General features: G+C 31.1%; 1 pseudogene; it reads left to right on the plus strand.

Annotated features, from left to right (window-relative positions):
* Positions 1–1,918: 1,918 nt before the first annotated feature.
* Positions 1,919–6,224, plus strand: LOC131800887 (uncharacterized; annotated as a pseudogene).
* Positions 6,225–15,973: the final 9,749 nt, after the last annotated feature.

Consider the following 15,973-nt stretch of genomic DNA (forward strand, 5'->3'; position numbering starts at 1 on the left):
CCGATAACAACAATTTTTAGTAAAAGGCACGCAAAATAAAATATTTTTGTGGAGATTGTTTCTTATAACAATTTTCTATGGAAATTCTTTCGATAACCAGATTTTCTCTAGAAATTCCTCATCTATAACAAGATTTTCATATAGCAATTATATGTCGATAACAAGATATTCTATAGCCATTATTGTCGCTCAACAGATTTTCTATAGAAATTCTTGTCGATACACCAATTTTCTATAAAATTCTTTGTCGATAACAAGATTTTCTATAAAAATTCTTGTTGATAACAAAGTTTTTCTATAGATTCTTGCCGAAAACAAATTTTCTATAGAAATTCTTGCCGAAAACAAATTTTCTATAGAAACTTGTCGATAACCTATTTTCAATTGAAATTCTTGTCGATAACAAGATTTCCTATAAAAATCTTATCGATAAAGATTTTCCATAAAAATTCTTATCGATAACACGATTTCTATAGAATTCCTGTCGATAACAAGATTTCCAATAGATATCTTGTCGATAACAAGATTGTCTATAGAAATTCTTGTCGATAAAAATATTTTCAATTGAAATTCCTGCCGATAACAAGATTCTCTATAGAAATTCTGGTCGATAAAAGATTTTCTATAGACATTTTTGTCGATAACAAGTTTTTATATAGACATTCGTTTCGATAACAAGATTTCCTATACAAACTTGCCGATACAATATTTCCTATAGAAATTCTTGTCGACAACAATATTTTTTTTTGGAAATTCTTATCGTTAACAAAATTTCTATAGAAATTCTTGTCGATAACAGAGTTTCTATAGAAATTCTTGGCAATAACAAGATTTTCTATAAAAATTCTTCTCGATAACACTATTTTCTATAGAAATTCTTGTCGATAAGGAGATTTTTCTATAGAAATACTTGTCGATAACAATATTTTCTAAAGAAATATTTGTCGATAACAGTGCTTTCTATTGAAACTCTAGTCGATAACATATTTTCTATTGAAACTCTAGTCGATAACAATATTTTCTATACTAATTCTTGTCAATAACAAGATTTTCTATTGAAATTCTTGTCGATAATAAGATTTTCTATAGATATTCTCGTCGATAACAAATTTTCTATAGAAATTCTTGTCGATAGCAAGATTTTCTATAGAAATTCTCGTCGGTAACAATATATTCTATAGAGATTCTCGTCGGTAACAGATATTCTATAGAAATTCTCGTCGATAACAAAATTTTCTAAGAATTCTTGTCGATAACAAGATTTTCTATAGAAATTCTTGTCGATAACAAGATTTTCAAAATAAATTTTGTAGATAACAAGTTTTCCAATAGAAATTCTTATTGAAACAGTGTTTTCTGTAGAAATTATTGTCGATAAACGAAATTCCTTGTCAATAACTGGTTTCTATAAAAAAAATTGAAATTTGTGTCGATAATTAGTTTTTCTGTTCACATATCAAATATAAAATACTTTTTTATAATAATTTCATATATACTCACACATCAACCGAATGGGATATCTCAAAATTGTCATTATCTTCACTGCAATATAGACGTCATTATTAAAACGGGACACAAAGCAAATAGTCATAGATAAAAGAGAAATGTTAAATTGATATGAGAAGAAAAATAGACACAAAATAAGAATAATAAAATGATATGAGTCATTTAAATTAGCATTCAAAGCTATTCAATAAAAACTTTAAATCCATATGGACACAAATCAATTCGCCGGTCAATTCATTTGGAATTACATTTTATAAAAGGCAGCCAGATCGGCAGACAGACACCATATCGCTGCATAAGGTGATCGATGTCACAAACCACAAACAAGGAAAACGAAACCAAATGTCTGGGATGACGTATCACTGTGAGATGACGACATGAGTTGTATGGCCATCCATCTATCCATTCATCCATGGGTAATCAGTTAATGGTAATGTGGGATTAGTCACCACTGTTGTCGATCAGTTTTGTTTTTTTTTTTTTGTTTGTAAATTTATACGGGGTATTTCCAATAAAGAAATAACAGTCTCTTGCCATTCTCTTAGACGACCTCACAACGCACCACGCAATTTGTGACCGCGTAGCATCAATTGTTGATTGTATCATAAATACAAGAACAAATTACTTAATTAGACGTTGTCAATTGTGTTGTGTTCCCTTGTGGTTCTTGTTAATGAGGTTTATTGACATTAATTGTTTAAGTATGCAGCCAATAGTGCGTTCTGTTATGTTGTCTTTTTATCACAATTTTGTCATAGAAATGTTTTTCAGCGACAAGATTTTCTATAGGAAATCTTGTTATCGAGGAACATTTCTATAGAAAACTTGCTATCGACAAGAATTCTTTAGAAAATTTTGTTATCGAAAAGAATTTCTACAGAAAATTTTATTATCGATAAGAATTTTTATAGAAAATAGTGTTATCGAAAAAAAATTAAACAAAATATTGTTATTGACATAAATTTTTATAGAAAATCTTGCTATCGACAAAATTTCTATAGAAATCTTGTTGTCGACCAGAATATCTGCAGAGAATCTTGTTATCGGCAGGAATTTCAATTGAAATTATTGTTATCGACAAGAATTTCTACAGAAAATCTTGTTATCGACAAGAATTTCTACAGAAAATTGTTATCGACGAGAATTTCTATATGAAATCTTGTTATCAACAGAATTCTATAGAAAATAGTGTTATCGACAAGAATTTCTATAGAAAATAGTGTTATCGACAAGAATTTCTATAGAAAATAGTGTTATCAAAAAAAAGTAAACAAAATATTGTTATTGACATAAATTTTTATAGAAAATCTTGCTATCGACAAAAATTTCTATAGAAAATCTTGTTGTCGACCAGAATATCTGCAGAGAATCTTGTTATCGGCAGGAATTTCAATTGAAATTATTGTTATCGACAAGAATTTCTACAGAAAATTTTGTTATCGACAAGAATTTCTACAGAAAATCTTGTTATCGACAAGAATTTCTATAGAAAATCTTGTTATAGACAAGAATTTTTTGGAAAATCTTGTTATCGACGAGAATTTCTATATGAAATCTTGTTATCAACAGGAATTTCTATAGAAAATAGTGTTATCGACAAGAGTTTCTATAGAAAATAGTGTTATCGACAAGAATTTCTATAGAAAATAGTGTTATCGACAAGAATTTCTATAGAAAATAGTGTATCAACAAGAATTTCTATAGAAAATCTTGTTATCCTCAAGAATTTCTATAGAAATCTTGTTATCGACAAGAATATCTATAGAAAATCTTGTTAGAATTTCTATAGAAAATCTTGTTATCGACAAGAATTTCGATAGAAAATCTTGTTATCAACAAGAATTTCTATAGAAAATCTTGTTATCGACAAGTATTTCTATAGAAAATCTTGTTATCGGACAAGAATTTCTATAGAAATCTTGTTATCGACAAGAATTTCTATAGAAAATCTTGTTATCAACAAGAATTTCTATAGAAAATCTTGTTATCGACAAGAATTTCTATAGAAAATCTTGTTATCGACAAGAATTTCTATAGAAAATCTTGTTATCGACAAGAATTTCTATAGAAAATCTTGTTATCGACAAAAAATTCTATTGAAAATCTTGGTATTGACAAGAATTTCTATAGAAAAATTAGTTATCGACATGAATTTCTGTAGAAAATTTTGTTATCGAAAATGATTTCCATAAAAATCTTGTTATCGACAAAAATTTCGATAGAAAATCTTGTTATCGACAAGAAAATCTTGTTATCGACAAGAATTTCTATAGAAATCTTGTTATCGAAAAGAATTTCTATAGAACATCTTGTTATCGACATATATTTTTATAGAAAATCTTGATATCGAGAAGTATTTCTATAGAAAATCTTGTTATCGATAAGAATTTCTATAGAAATCTTGTTAGAATTTCTATAGAAAATCTTGTTATCGACAAGAATTTCGATAGAAAATCTTGTTATCGATAAGAATTTCTATAGAAAATCTTGTTATCGACAAAAATTTCTATAGAAAATCTTGTTATCGACAAGAATTTCTATAGAAAATTTGTTATCGACATGGATTTCTATATAAAATTTTGTTATCGACAAGAATTCTTTAGAAAATCTTGTTATCGACAAGAATTTCTATAGAAAATCTTGTTATCGACATATATTTTTATAGAAAATCTTGATATCGAGAAGTATTTCTATAGAAAATCTTGTTATCGACAAAAATTTCTATAGAAAATCTTGTTATCGAAAGAATTTCTATAGAAAATCTTGTTATCGACAAGAATTTCTATAGAAAATCTGTTATCGGCAAGAATTTCTATAGAAAATCTTGTTATCGAAAAGAATTTCTATAGAAAATCTTGTTATCGAAAAGAATTTCTATAGAAAATCTTGTTATCCATAAGAATTTTTAAAGAAAATCTTGTTATCGACAAAAATTGCTATAGCAAATCTTGCTGTGGCCAAGAATTTCCATATAAAAATTCTGAAATTTAAGTTTAATAATTAAAGGGATAGAAAACCTTTAATATTTAATCGAAAACATTATCATCCTTTTTCTTCCAGAGTTATTGCCGAAAAAATTGCACCACCCAAAGAATTCTCACTGCTGTCCCGCACTGCCGACTCGGATCAGAAGGCATGGCGTAAACGACAAATTGCCTATAAATTGTCTAAACGTGGAACCGTTACACATGCAGTTACAGACATCATTTTATGTTCGAAATTGAAAATTGCTCCAGACGGGTTCAAGCTGGCGGGGTAAGGACGAGACTAGATGTGATTTCAATCAAACAATTAATAACAATATTATTGTTGTTGTTTTTACAGTGATATAAATGGTATATTAATTTGTTATAAAACTGGTGCCATACCGCTCGCCTCCCACCACCGGTTCCAGGCTTGACACCAGCCCAAACCAATGGAGTGGCGGCTCTGAAGTGGAAAAAAGCTTTAAATCGTTTAAACCTAAATAATGGCTCTAGAAATCCTAAACAACCTCTGCCGCCAGTGCCCAATGCCGAGGAACATGATTATGAAGAAATTCAACAGTCGTATCAAATCAATTCACCACTGAGACCTGCCCCCAGACCGCCAGCAACTCATAGTACATCATCGGGTCATAGCATTGGTACACTGGGTACCTACACCGATGTTGAAGGTGTGCCATTTGTGATTAATCCTCTACTGAAATCAAATAAGCAAAATGAGGTATGGAGAAATGTGAAGATTTGAAAAAATGTTTTCTCTAATGTTTTTCTTTTTTTTATTATTTCAGCTCTCAACACTGCCACAACTCAGCGATTTTGCATTGAAAAAAGATCTTGACTATGATTTCCAATGGAAAGACAAACACTGTGTGCCATGAAATCATCGGCTTCCAAAAATCCATTTTTTAAATAAACCCTTCCCCCGATTTGAGACTTTGCAAAAGAATCAATTACCAATAAATTAGACAACAAAATGTAGAAAGAGTTTGAATGAAGAAAACCGATTCTGTTCGTCTAGAATATCATATATATTTTCAAAACATATTATACTTACATATATACATACATACTGTACGTATGCCTACACCTCCATCTTTATACGAATTGTTTAATATTCTATATAATTGTAATCATTTGTAAATTCCTTAATTTTAGATAATTCTTAGTTTATATATCTATTTTTTCAATAGTTTAGAAATAGTTTAAATATATTTTCAAATTTATAATTGTATTTAGAAGTGCTTTACACTACTTTGTGATATCATCAATGAAACATTTTGATAATGAAAATTCAAGGGAAAAAAAAGAAAATTTGGCGAAAGAGAAGAATACAATTTATTAAAAAAACAAGCAATATTTAGTGATTGGATTTTATAGAAAAATGTAACAAATACCTGAAAAACATTGAAGACCTGATTCAAGGGCTTGTACGGGTGTTTTATACCCTCCACCATAGTATTGAGGATATATTAAGTTTGTCATTCCGTTTGTAACACCTCGAAATATACATTTTAGACCCCACGAAGTTTATATATTCTTGATCAGCATAAAATTCTATGTCGATTTAGCGATGTCCGTACGTCTGTCCGTGTGTGGAAAACACTCTAGCTTCCGAACGAAATGAAGTAGATTGATAAAATTTTACTCAAACGTATATTATGTCTGCAGGACTTTTTGTATTGAAAATGGGCCATGTAGGTCTACGTTTTGGTATAGCCCCCATATGACGGTACCCTCCCAATATTCGGTATTTTAATTATTTTAGCGACATTATTCGCCGGAATTGTTTCAAATTTGGTATTTGAAGTTCTATATAGATACTGCAGCCTAAGACTGAAAATTGTCTGTGCAGGTCTACGTCTTCGTATATCCCCCATATAACGATACCTCCCGATATTCGGTATTTGATGATTTAAGCGACAATATTCATCGGAATTATTTCAAATTTGGTATTTGATGTTCGTAATGGATGCTACAGCCTATGACAGGAGATTGTCTGTGCAGGTCCTCGTCTTCGTATATCCCCCATATTACGGTACCTCCCGATATTCGGTATTTTGATGATTTTGGCGACATTATTCACCGGATTTCTTTCAAATTTGGCATTTGAAGTTCGTAATAGATGTTACAGCCTAAGACTGAAAATTGTCTGTGCAGGACCACGTCTTCGTATAGCTCCACATAACGGTACCTCGCGATATTCGGTATTTTGGTGATTTTGGCGACATTATTCACGGAATTGTTTCAAATTTGGCATTCGCAGTTTGTAATGGGCACTACAGGCTAAGACAGAAATTTGTCTGTTCAGGTCCACGTTTTCGTATAGCCCCCATATAACGGTACCTCCCGATATTCGGTATTTTGTGATTTTAGCGACATTCTTCACCGATTTTTTAAGTTCCGCATTTGAATATTGTAATGGCTTATGACAAAAGTTACATTCGATATTTTAAGATTTTATCAGAATTTTTAATGATTTTATGGTTTTTGAGAATTGCCAAATACGTTCCAAATGGTGGAGGGTATTCAATATTCGGCCCGGCCCAACTTACAGCTTTTTATTGGATGTTTGTTAATTTGAAAATAAGAGGTGAAAATTATTTTCTTATAAATGTTTTCATGTTTTTTTTTTTTTTTTTGAACATAACTTTCGTTTATAAAACGAATTCAGTTCAAATTTTCAGTGAATAAAAATTCAGTCCCCAGAGTTTTCAAATTGCATTAACACACAGAATCAGGTCCCAAAAATTAACTTAAGATCATAGTGTGGTTTTCTTTTCCTTTCAAATTGACGAACAATGAGAATCTTTCAAATTGATGAACAATTTCAAATATTACTTATCTTGCTTTAATAAATTGATTTGCCAAACTATATTTTTTCCGATAAAATCCAAACAGCTAACATTATTTATTTAATCAAATGCAAATTGTGCCCTAATAATTTCAAAATAAAATACAAATTGTGCCCTAATAATTTTCAAAATAAAATGCCTCTCAAATTTTCTTAAAAGAGGCACCTTCTTACAAATTTTACATTGTATTTAATAGGTTAAGAAGAAGAGTGGACATAATGTCTTATCTTCATAAAATATGTACGAAAAGTCCCTATATTATAAGCAAGTGTTTATATTTCACAAATGTATTTTTCTTTTTATGTGGCATTAAAATGTTATATTTAAAAAGATTATATTTAGTTAGTATACCTTCGTAAAGTAGTAAATACAAAAATTACAAAAAGTTATTGAATGATTTTTTATGTTTTCCTTCCCACTCTGAATCTGCAAATAAGAAAAATTCGTGTTATAACGCTATATGTTACACCAGATAGGGAAACGAAATGTTCTACGAAATTAACAAAAGTTAAAACTGAGAACATGTTTCACCACCTGTAATTTTGATGTTGGCGTGATTACAATTTCCATATTTTTAGAATTTAACTTTTACTCCAAAAACTTATGTCTTAAAATGTATTTTTTTTTTTTTTTTGAATAGTTACAAGTTCTATAAACCCTATATAGGACCAAGGTTATAAAAAAACGAACGATTGCACCTCGATATAAGTTTTCAGCAGTCAGCTATACTTTGTTCCAAGAATTTAAGAATGCAGAATGATGCTTCTTTATGAATGGTAATTTTTTTTTTAAAATATTAAAATATTTTGTGATTTGACACAATTGTAATTGTCTGTTGAAGCCAATATTTAACCCACTTAATTTGACATTTTGGTTAGGTGAACTCTCACTTTTCAAGAAATAATAACTTTCCCTACTGAATTAAAGTATTCCGAAGGTTTCCGATGAATTTTCTAATCATATTCTTAGTAGATGTAAACGCAAAAACTCCAACATAAATCTACTATTTCTTCTAAACTCAGATAACCGTACCGTATTGAAACGAGGTGCTTGTAATAATAAGACATCTGGTTCTCGTGAATTAATATTCGCCATAGATAATTTGTGATTTTAAAATCATATTCTCTTTAAAGAAGTGGGATTTTGCAATATGCCCATATACAGGGTGAAATAATTTATTGAATGAAAGCAAAAATGTCGGAAATAGCATCAAATTTTAGAATAAATTAAGATGTGTTCGAATTGGTCATCTATGGCACGAATTATGGCCTTCAAACGGCCAATAAACCGTCACACGCTGCACGAATGTTGCTCTGCGGTATTTTAGCCCATTCCCGGCAAAGCGCTTGCTTGAGGTGATCGACACTGTGGTATTTTTTAGTGCCAACAAAATACAGTGTGAGATAAAAAACTGCAAAAAAGTCAAACGCCATAATTTTAAAATTTTATTAAATTATGGCAAAAAATGTCGGAAATAGCATCAAATTTTAAAATAAATTTAGATTTGTTCGAATTGGTCATCTATGGAAAGCAAGGTTGGCACTAAAAAATATCAAAGTGTCGATCACCTCAAGCAAGCGCTTCGCCGGGAATAGGCCAAAATGCCGCAGAGGAACATTCGGGCGGCGTGTGACGGTTTCATTGGCCGTTTGAAGGCCATAATTCGTGCCAAAGGTGACAAATTCGAACAAATCTAAACTTATTCTAAAATTTGATGCTTTTTCGGACATTTTTTGCTTTCATTCAATAAAATTTAAGAAAATGTAAAAATTATGGCGTTTGACTTTGTTGCGGTTTTTTACCTTACCCTAAATATGTATAATAAAATCGGCCCCGTTTGACTCTTGACCTTTCTTTACAGGTTTAAAATACATTTGTAATTATCTCAATATAGGGTTTTAAAAACTATTTAAATGTATATAAGTCTTCCTTAAGTAGTGTAAAGCAAATAAATATAGATCGTATAAAATTACTTGATTGTAATATATAATCGAAAACATTTGATTGATTTCCCTTTACTTTACTTTATTATTTATCCAAGTTCTTATTTTCATACGACAACCTTCTTTTGTATCCCGTGCCTTTTTCCATACCTTTCTTCTTTTAAAAAGAAAAGAAAAAAATGAATGTTAAAATGTTTTTCATTCGTAAATTGAAATAAAATATCTGTTTATCCGTTATCATTACTATGCAAATATGATTGTAAGGAAAAATAAGCAATTTTTTTAATTAAAAAAAAAAAAAAACAATTATCCATATAAAATTATATAAAAACAAAAAAAAAAAACGAGAATAATGTGATCGATTCATGTATGTCATAAAAGTATAATTAATTTTATTTTATATACATTTAAATTATTATAAAGAAGAGGAATAAAACAGTAATTATATTTACTATAAGTTTTAATAAAAAAAAAGAAAACTACATATGTTTCAAATTACATATACATATATTCATATACATAAACAAAAATAGTAATTGTGTTTGGGAGACAAAAAAAAATATAATGAAAATAACTAAAAATAATAAATCAAATAAATTTCAATTTAAGAATGTTTATTTCTCAGAGTTTTTTCTCTTTTTTTTGTTTGGAAATTGGAGTTATTATAGGTTTCTAAATCAGGGAATTGTCTTTTGCCTCAAAGAAGTGTATAGTACATTTTGATCGTGGAGCAATTACCAAGGTAATCTGGTGTAATCATACGATTACATTTTTTTATTGATGTCCATAAATTTTCAAATTTAAATCTTGAAGTTCTTCTAATACTGGCAAGAAATGTTGATTTGTTTCCGATCAAATATTTTGTAATTTTCTCGCCTTTTAGAGGCCTTATAAGTCATGTAAGGTTTGATTATGGAATGGTTGAATTGTGTTTCAAAGTATCATTTTGCTGCAGCTATGACAAAGTATGAAGATCAACAATATCACCGCTTGTTTTGCTATAATACTGGAAGAAGATTATCACTCGAATATTCAGACTTTATTTCATTGTAGGAAATTATCAGCGTAATATGTAGTTTTATACCGAATCATATAGCAGGTGTTGCGAAAAATTTTCAGTCGGTCATTCTGGAGTTTTGATCCCCAAAGACTAACTTAAAATAAAACGTCATTTGAGGACTACACAAAAACTAACAGCACCGTAGATGTTTCCTTAAGATGAAGAGTTTAATATCTCGATTTTTATATGATTAAGCGATTTCGTTCCGAGATTTAATTTTTATTTTTGTTTTTGGAAAAATCTTAATTTTTAAGGTATTTTGAGCCCACAAATGTCAAAAATTTACACAAAAAAATTTCCAATTTTTTATTTTCCAGAAACCAATGTTCCAAAATTCGAACAGTCAAGTTTACACATATCTAAAGTCTTGAGCATGAAAAACCATGCTTTTCACATTTAGTGTAACGGTTACACACAGGGTGAGATGGAAAAAACTGCAACCAACTTCAGACTGCTGTCATTTCTAAGTCACTCGTCCGATAGCTGTTAAAATTATTCCAGTGACAGCATATTATATTGTTTACAAGCGAACAAAAGCATTTTTGAGATTTTCCAGAAAAAAAGTTATTCGTAATGGAATTCAAGCGTGATAGTTGGATTTCTTTATATTTGGCTGGAAAACCACAAGTGGCTATTGTCAGAGCACTCCAGCATTTAAATGAGAATAAATCGTTTGTGTCTCATACCATCGCTCGTTACCGTGTTACTGGTAGCGTAGCGTAGCCCGACGTCAAGGAAATGTACGGAAGAAAACAGCAACAACAGCGGAGATGGTTCGAAAAGTAAAAGGCGACTTGATCGAAACCCGCGTTGCAGTGGCCGAAAAATGGCTCGTGAGCTGAACATATCGCAATATTCTATTTGGCAACTATTGAAAAATGAGCTCTGAGTAAAGCCATTGAAAATCTAAAAAGTGCAAGAACCGCAACCGCACCACAACAGAAAGGAAATAGACTCAAAAGAGCTAAAGAGTTGCTTCGCTTGGCCGAAAGTAGTGAACTGCCGAATTTGGTTTTTTCCGATTCCGATGAGAGAACATTCGTTGTACAGCAGTTTGTAAACCACAAAATGATCGTGTTTACTTGCCAAAGAGGTCAGCTGAAAATGTGCACCTTCGGTTGGCCGCCAGAACATAAGCGCCGGCCATGGTGATGGTGTAGGCCGCCATAAAAACCTATGGTCGCTCTCCGCTCGTTTTATTCGACCTTGGTATTTGAATAAATGCCGAATATTGTCGCGAAAATATCCTGGAGGGTGTATTAAAGCATTGGGTACGCAAACATTTTGGCCGCAGACCTTGGACATTCCAACAGGACTCAGCACCATCGCACTCAGCACGCTAAACCCAAGCATGGTTACAAAATGAGGTTCCTCGCTACATTTCCAGCGTACAATGGCAACCGATCCGTTGGATTATTGTGTCTGGAGTATTTTGGAAAGCAAGATTGGCCATAATTCGTGCCAAAGGTGACCAATTCGAACAAATCTAAGCTTATTCTAAAATTTTATGCTATTTCCGACATTTTTTGCTTTCATTCAATAACATTTAAAAAAAATGTAAAAATTATGACGTTTGACTTCGTTACAGTTTTTTTATCTCACCCTGTATATCTGAACCGATTTCCACAAAATTTGATGTACTTACTTCTAGACTTAATTCCGTCGGATGTACCAAACAAATATTGTTTGCAAAATTTCATCTCAATCGGATAATAAATGCGAGCTGAATTTTGTTCACAAGAATACATGGACAGACGGATGGACTGACATCCATCAATCAACTCAGAAAGTGTTTCTATGAATATCCTCAGAAGTATATATGGGTCTATCTCGCTTCCTTCTCCCTGTTACAAATAAATGCACAAAAACATAATACCCATACCCATCGTGTAGGGTGTACAAATATTTTGTAACCTGATGTTTACACAAGGCAAATTGTCTTGAATCATCGTTGTTTTTACTACCACATACAAACTGATTGACTTATTTCGTCAATGTGAAGCATTTTCAACAATATTAAACGCTACCAATTTTTGTCATAATAAACAAAACGAACGGAGGATTAGCAAAATAAGATTTTTATACCCTCCACCTTGGAAAGGAGGGTATATTAACTTTGTCATTCCGTTTGTAACATCCTTAAATATTCGTCTTAGACCCCATAAAGTATATCAGGGCTGTCATAGAAACCAATTTTGTCACTATTGGTTTTAAAAACGACAAGAAAACATGCTTTGGTGTCATGAAAATCAATGTTATGTGGCGTTTCCACTGCACTTGATTCGCTCTCTATTCGTTGTTTGACCCTTAACTATGAAAAAACTACCTAATTCTTCACACAAAATTTCCTGAGCGAACACTCATATTTGTACGTTGTTCAAATCAAATCACTCTCAGAACAACGAAAAATATGTCCCATCCCTAACAAATGAGAGCATTTATCGAAAAAATAAATTATGACATTTAAAAATTAAAAATAGAAAAATTTGATGAAATTTTAAAAATTTTCGGGAAGACTGAAAATTATGAATGAAAACTACAATGTTGAATGGCGTATGTACATTCAAACGAAAGTAAATTTTGTTTTCTCTCTCATTCGAGGTACGCATTTTGTCCACGAGTTAAAATTTCCACAGAAAACGCAAACAAAAGAGGCAACATTTTCAAAATGTTTCTATCGGCAGAAAAAATGTTGACAAGTGTCTCTCCAGCAGAATTTAAAAATGGAAAAACACAAAAATGTGTTCAAAATGTCAACATTTACACAAAAAGTTGAAATCGTGAATGAAAATTGTAAAATTAATGATATAATAAATTTTTGGGAGGAAAACAATAATTTCTTCTATTCATATTAGTGAGAATTTCATGTATTTTCGTATAAATTGCCATTAAAATCAACAAACAAAATTTTTGAAAAAAGGAATTATTTTACTATGAATTACGAATCGTGCCGTATGAACGGGTTAATTCGTGTACCTAATTCTGAGAGCGAACTACGTTGTTCGGTTTCCACTGGAAACATGCTATTATAGGTTTTATTTTCGAATTAGAATTTTATCGGTTTTGGTTGTCATAGAAGCCAATGTTATTGGTTTTGTTATTGGAAATAAACCAAGTTGCTTAGAGCTGTCACTTTTCATTTGCTTTGGATTTTTAAACAATTTTTAAAGGATATTCAAAGAACTAAAAATGTGGATTTTAAAGGATATTCAAAGGACTAAAAATGTGGATGTTTTAAAAAAAAATTTAAAGGATATTCAAAGGACTAAAAATGTGGATTTTTTAAAGAATTTTTAAAGGACTATAGACGTGGATTTTGTAAAGAATTTTTAAAGGACTATAGACGTGGATTTTTTAAAGAATTTTTAAATGACTATAGACGTGGATTTTTTAAAGAATTTTTAAAAGTTATTTAAAGGACCATAAACGTGGATTTTTAAAGAACTTTTAAAGGATATTTAAAGGACCTAAACGTGGATTTTTTAAAGAAATTTTAAAGGATATTTAAAGGACCATAAACGTGGAATTTTTAAAGAATTTTTAAAGGATATTTAAAGGACCATAAACGTCAATTTTTTAAAGAATTTTTAAAGGATATTTAAAGGACCATAAACGTCCATTTTTAAAGAATTTTAAAGGATATTTAAAGGACCATAAACCATAAATCTGCAAAGCAGCTTTATGAGTAAGTTCACAATAAAAAAAATGTACTTACGCTATCTCCGGCAACTCTAATGGGTTGCTGAAATCTCTAAGAGCTTTTCTCGTCACCTTTTCTGAGCGTTCTTCGTCCAACAACACAAAAACTACCACGGGTTTCTGTTCGTGTGGCAAAACATTGCATGTATAGGTCCACGTTTTGGTATAGCCCCCATATTACGGTACCTCCCGATATTCGGTATTTAATTTTTTTTTTGCCACATTTTTTCACGGATTTGTCTAAAAATTGGTATTTGTGGGTCATATTGGTTTCCAGCTCCGGTGGCGAAACATTGCATGTATGGGTCCATGATTTGGTATAGCCCCCACATAACGGTACCTCCCGATATTCGGTATTTTGACGGTTTTTGCCACATTTTTTCACTGATTTGTCTAAAAATTGGTATTTGTGGGTCATAATGGGTCCTAGTTCGTTTGGAGAAACATTGTTATTTTAGGTCCACGTTTTGGTATAGCCCCCATATTACGGTACCTCCCGATATTCGGTAATTTGATGATTTTTGCCACAATTTTTCACGGATTTGTCTGAAAATTGGTATTTGTTGGTCATAATGGGTTCCAGCTCCGGTGGCGAAACATTGCATGCATGGGTCCATGATTTGATATAGCCCCCACATAACGGTACCTCCCGATATTCGGTATTTTGATGGTTTTTTCCATATTTTTTCACTGATTTGTCTAAAAATTGGTATTTGTGGGTCATAATGGGTCCTAGTTCGTGTGGCGAAACATTGTAATTATAGGTCCATGTTTTGGTGTAGCCCCCATATAACGGTACCTCCCGATATTCGGCATTTTAATGATTTTTGCCACATTTCTTCTAATGTTTATTTTACCCTAAGGTGGAGGGTATTAAAAGTTTGGCCCGGCCGTACTTAATGTTTTTTTACTTGGTTTTTACTTTATTGTTGTTATTATATTCATAAATCTATTGTACTTACACAAATCAGAAATGGGTATGAAGTTAACAAGGTAAATTACAGAAAAATGCAGAGTTGAACATTATTATTTGAAATGAGGTAACCCCGATTTAGTTTTGCCATTGATAAGGAGTTGAGATCAATTCGTAGCTAATTTGAATTGTTTGCTAATAGTATGTTTAAATTACAAGATTTAATAAATCCATTGTTTTTTGAAAACATATCAAATAAATCCTCATAAAAGAGTTTAACCCGGCAAAGGCTCTAATATAAATAAGCTATAATCGAGATTTATATTAAAAAGAATTAAAAATAATAACTTATCTCATACCATACTCTCGTGCTGCCTAACGTTTTTTTTATTATCTGTCAAGCAACTAAATGTCGCGTGTCACAAGTTTACATTTTACGACGTTTCAAATGACCCCAATTACATTGTTTTGTAATTAATCACTTTTTAAATTAAAAAAATTAAACTAAATAAAACACCAACAAAGTAATTGTCTCTCTGGGAACTTCATTACAAAGCTGACTTCTTAACAAAAAATAAAATAAATAAAGATTAGGTCAACTTTCAGCTCTATGGCACAATTACAGAAGGTACAATACATTACCTCCTACAACTTTTTAGTAGCTATACAGGTCGCAATTATAGACCAATCGACACAGAATTTCGCATGTAGCTAGAGTTTTGGGCGGGGAAGAAGCCTACCAAATTGGGTGGTCATCGGATAATATTTAGCGGGTAAAATAGACCATATCTTTTGTGTTGAAAAAATTCAAAAATTTTCATTAAACCGCAAATATTTTAAATCCTGGCGAAATCACGAAGCCATGACAAGGTTACTTCTGATCTTTACATTGATGTTAACATCCAACAAAACGGATATATAGCAAAATATGTGCGATATATATGTCTATCAAAGAAGATATGCTTGAAAGATCTCTTATATGTCGAGAACGGCTGAACAGATTTCGACAGTTCTCA

Source organism: Musca domestica, unplaced genomic scaffold (assembly GCF_030504385.1).
Source record: "Musca domestica strain aabys unplaced genomic scaffold, Musca_domestica.polishedcontigs.V.1.1 13, whole genome shotgun sequence".
NCBI classification, from domain to species: domain Eukaryota; kingdom Metazoa; phylum Arthropoda; class Insecta; order Diptera; family Muscidae; genus Musca; species Musca domestica.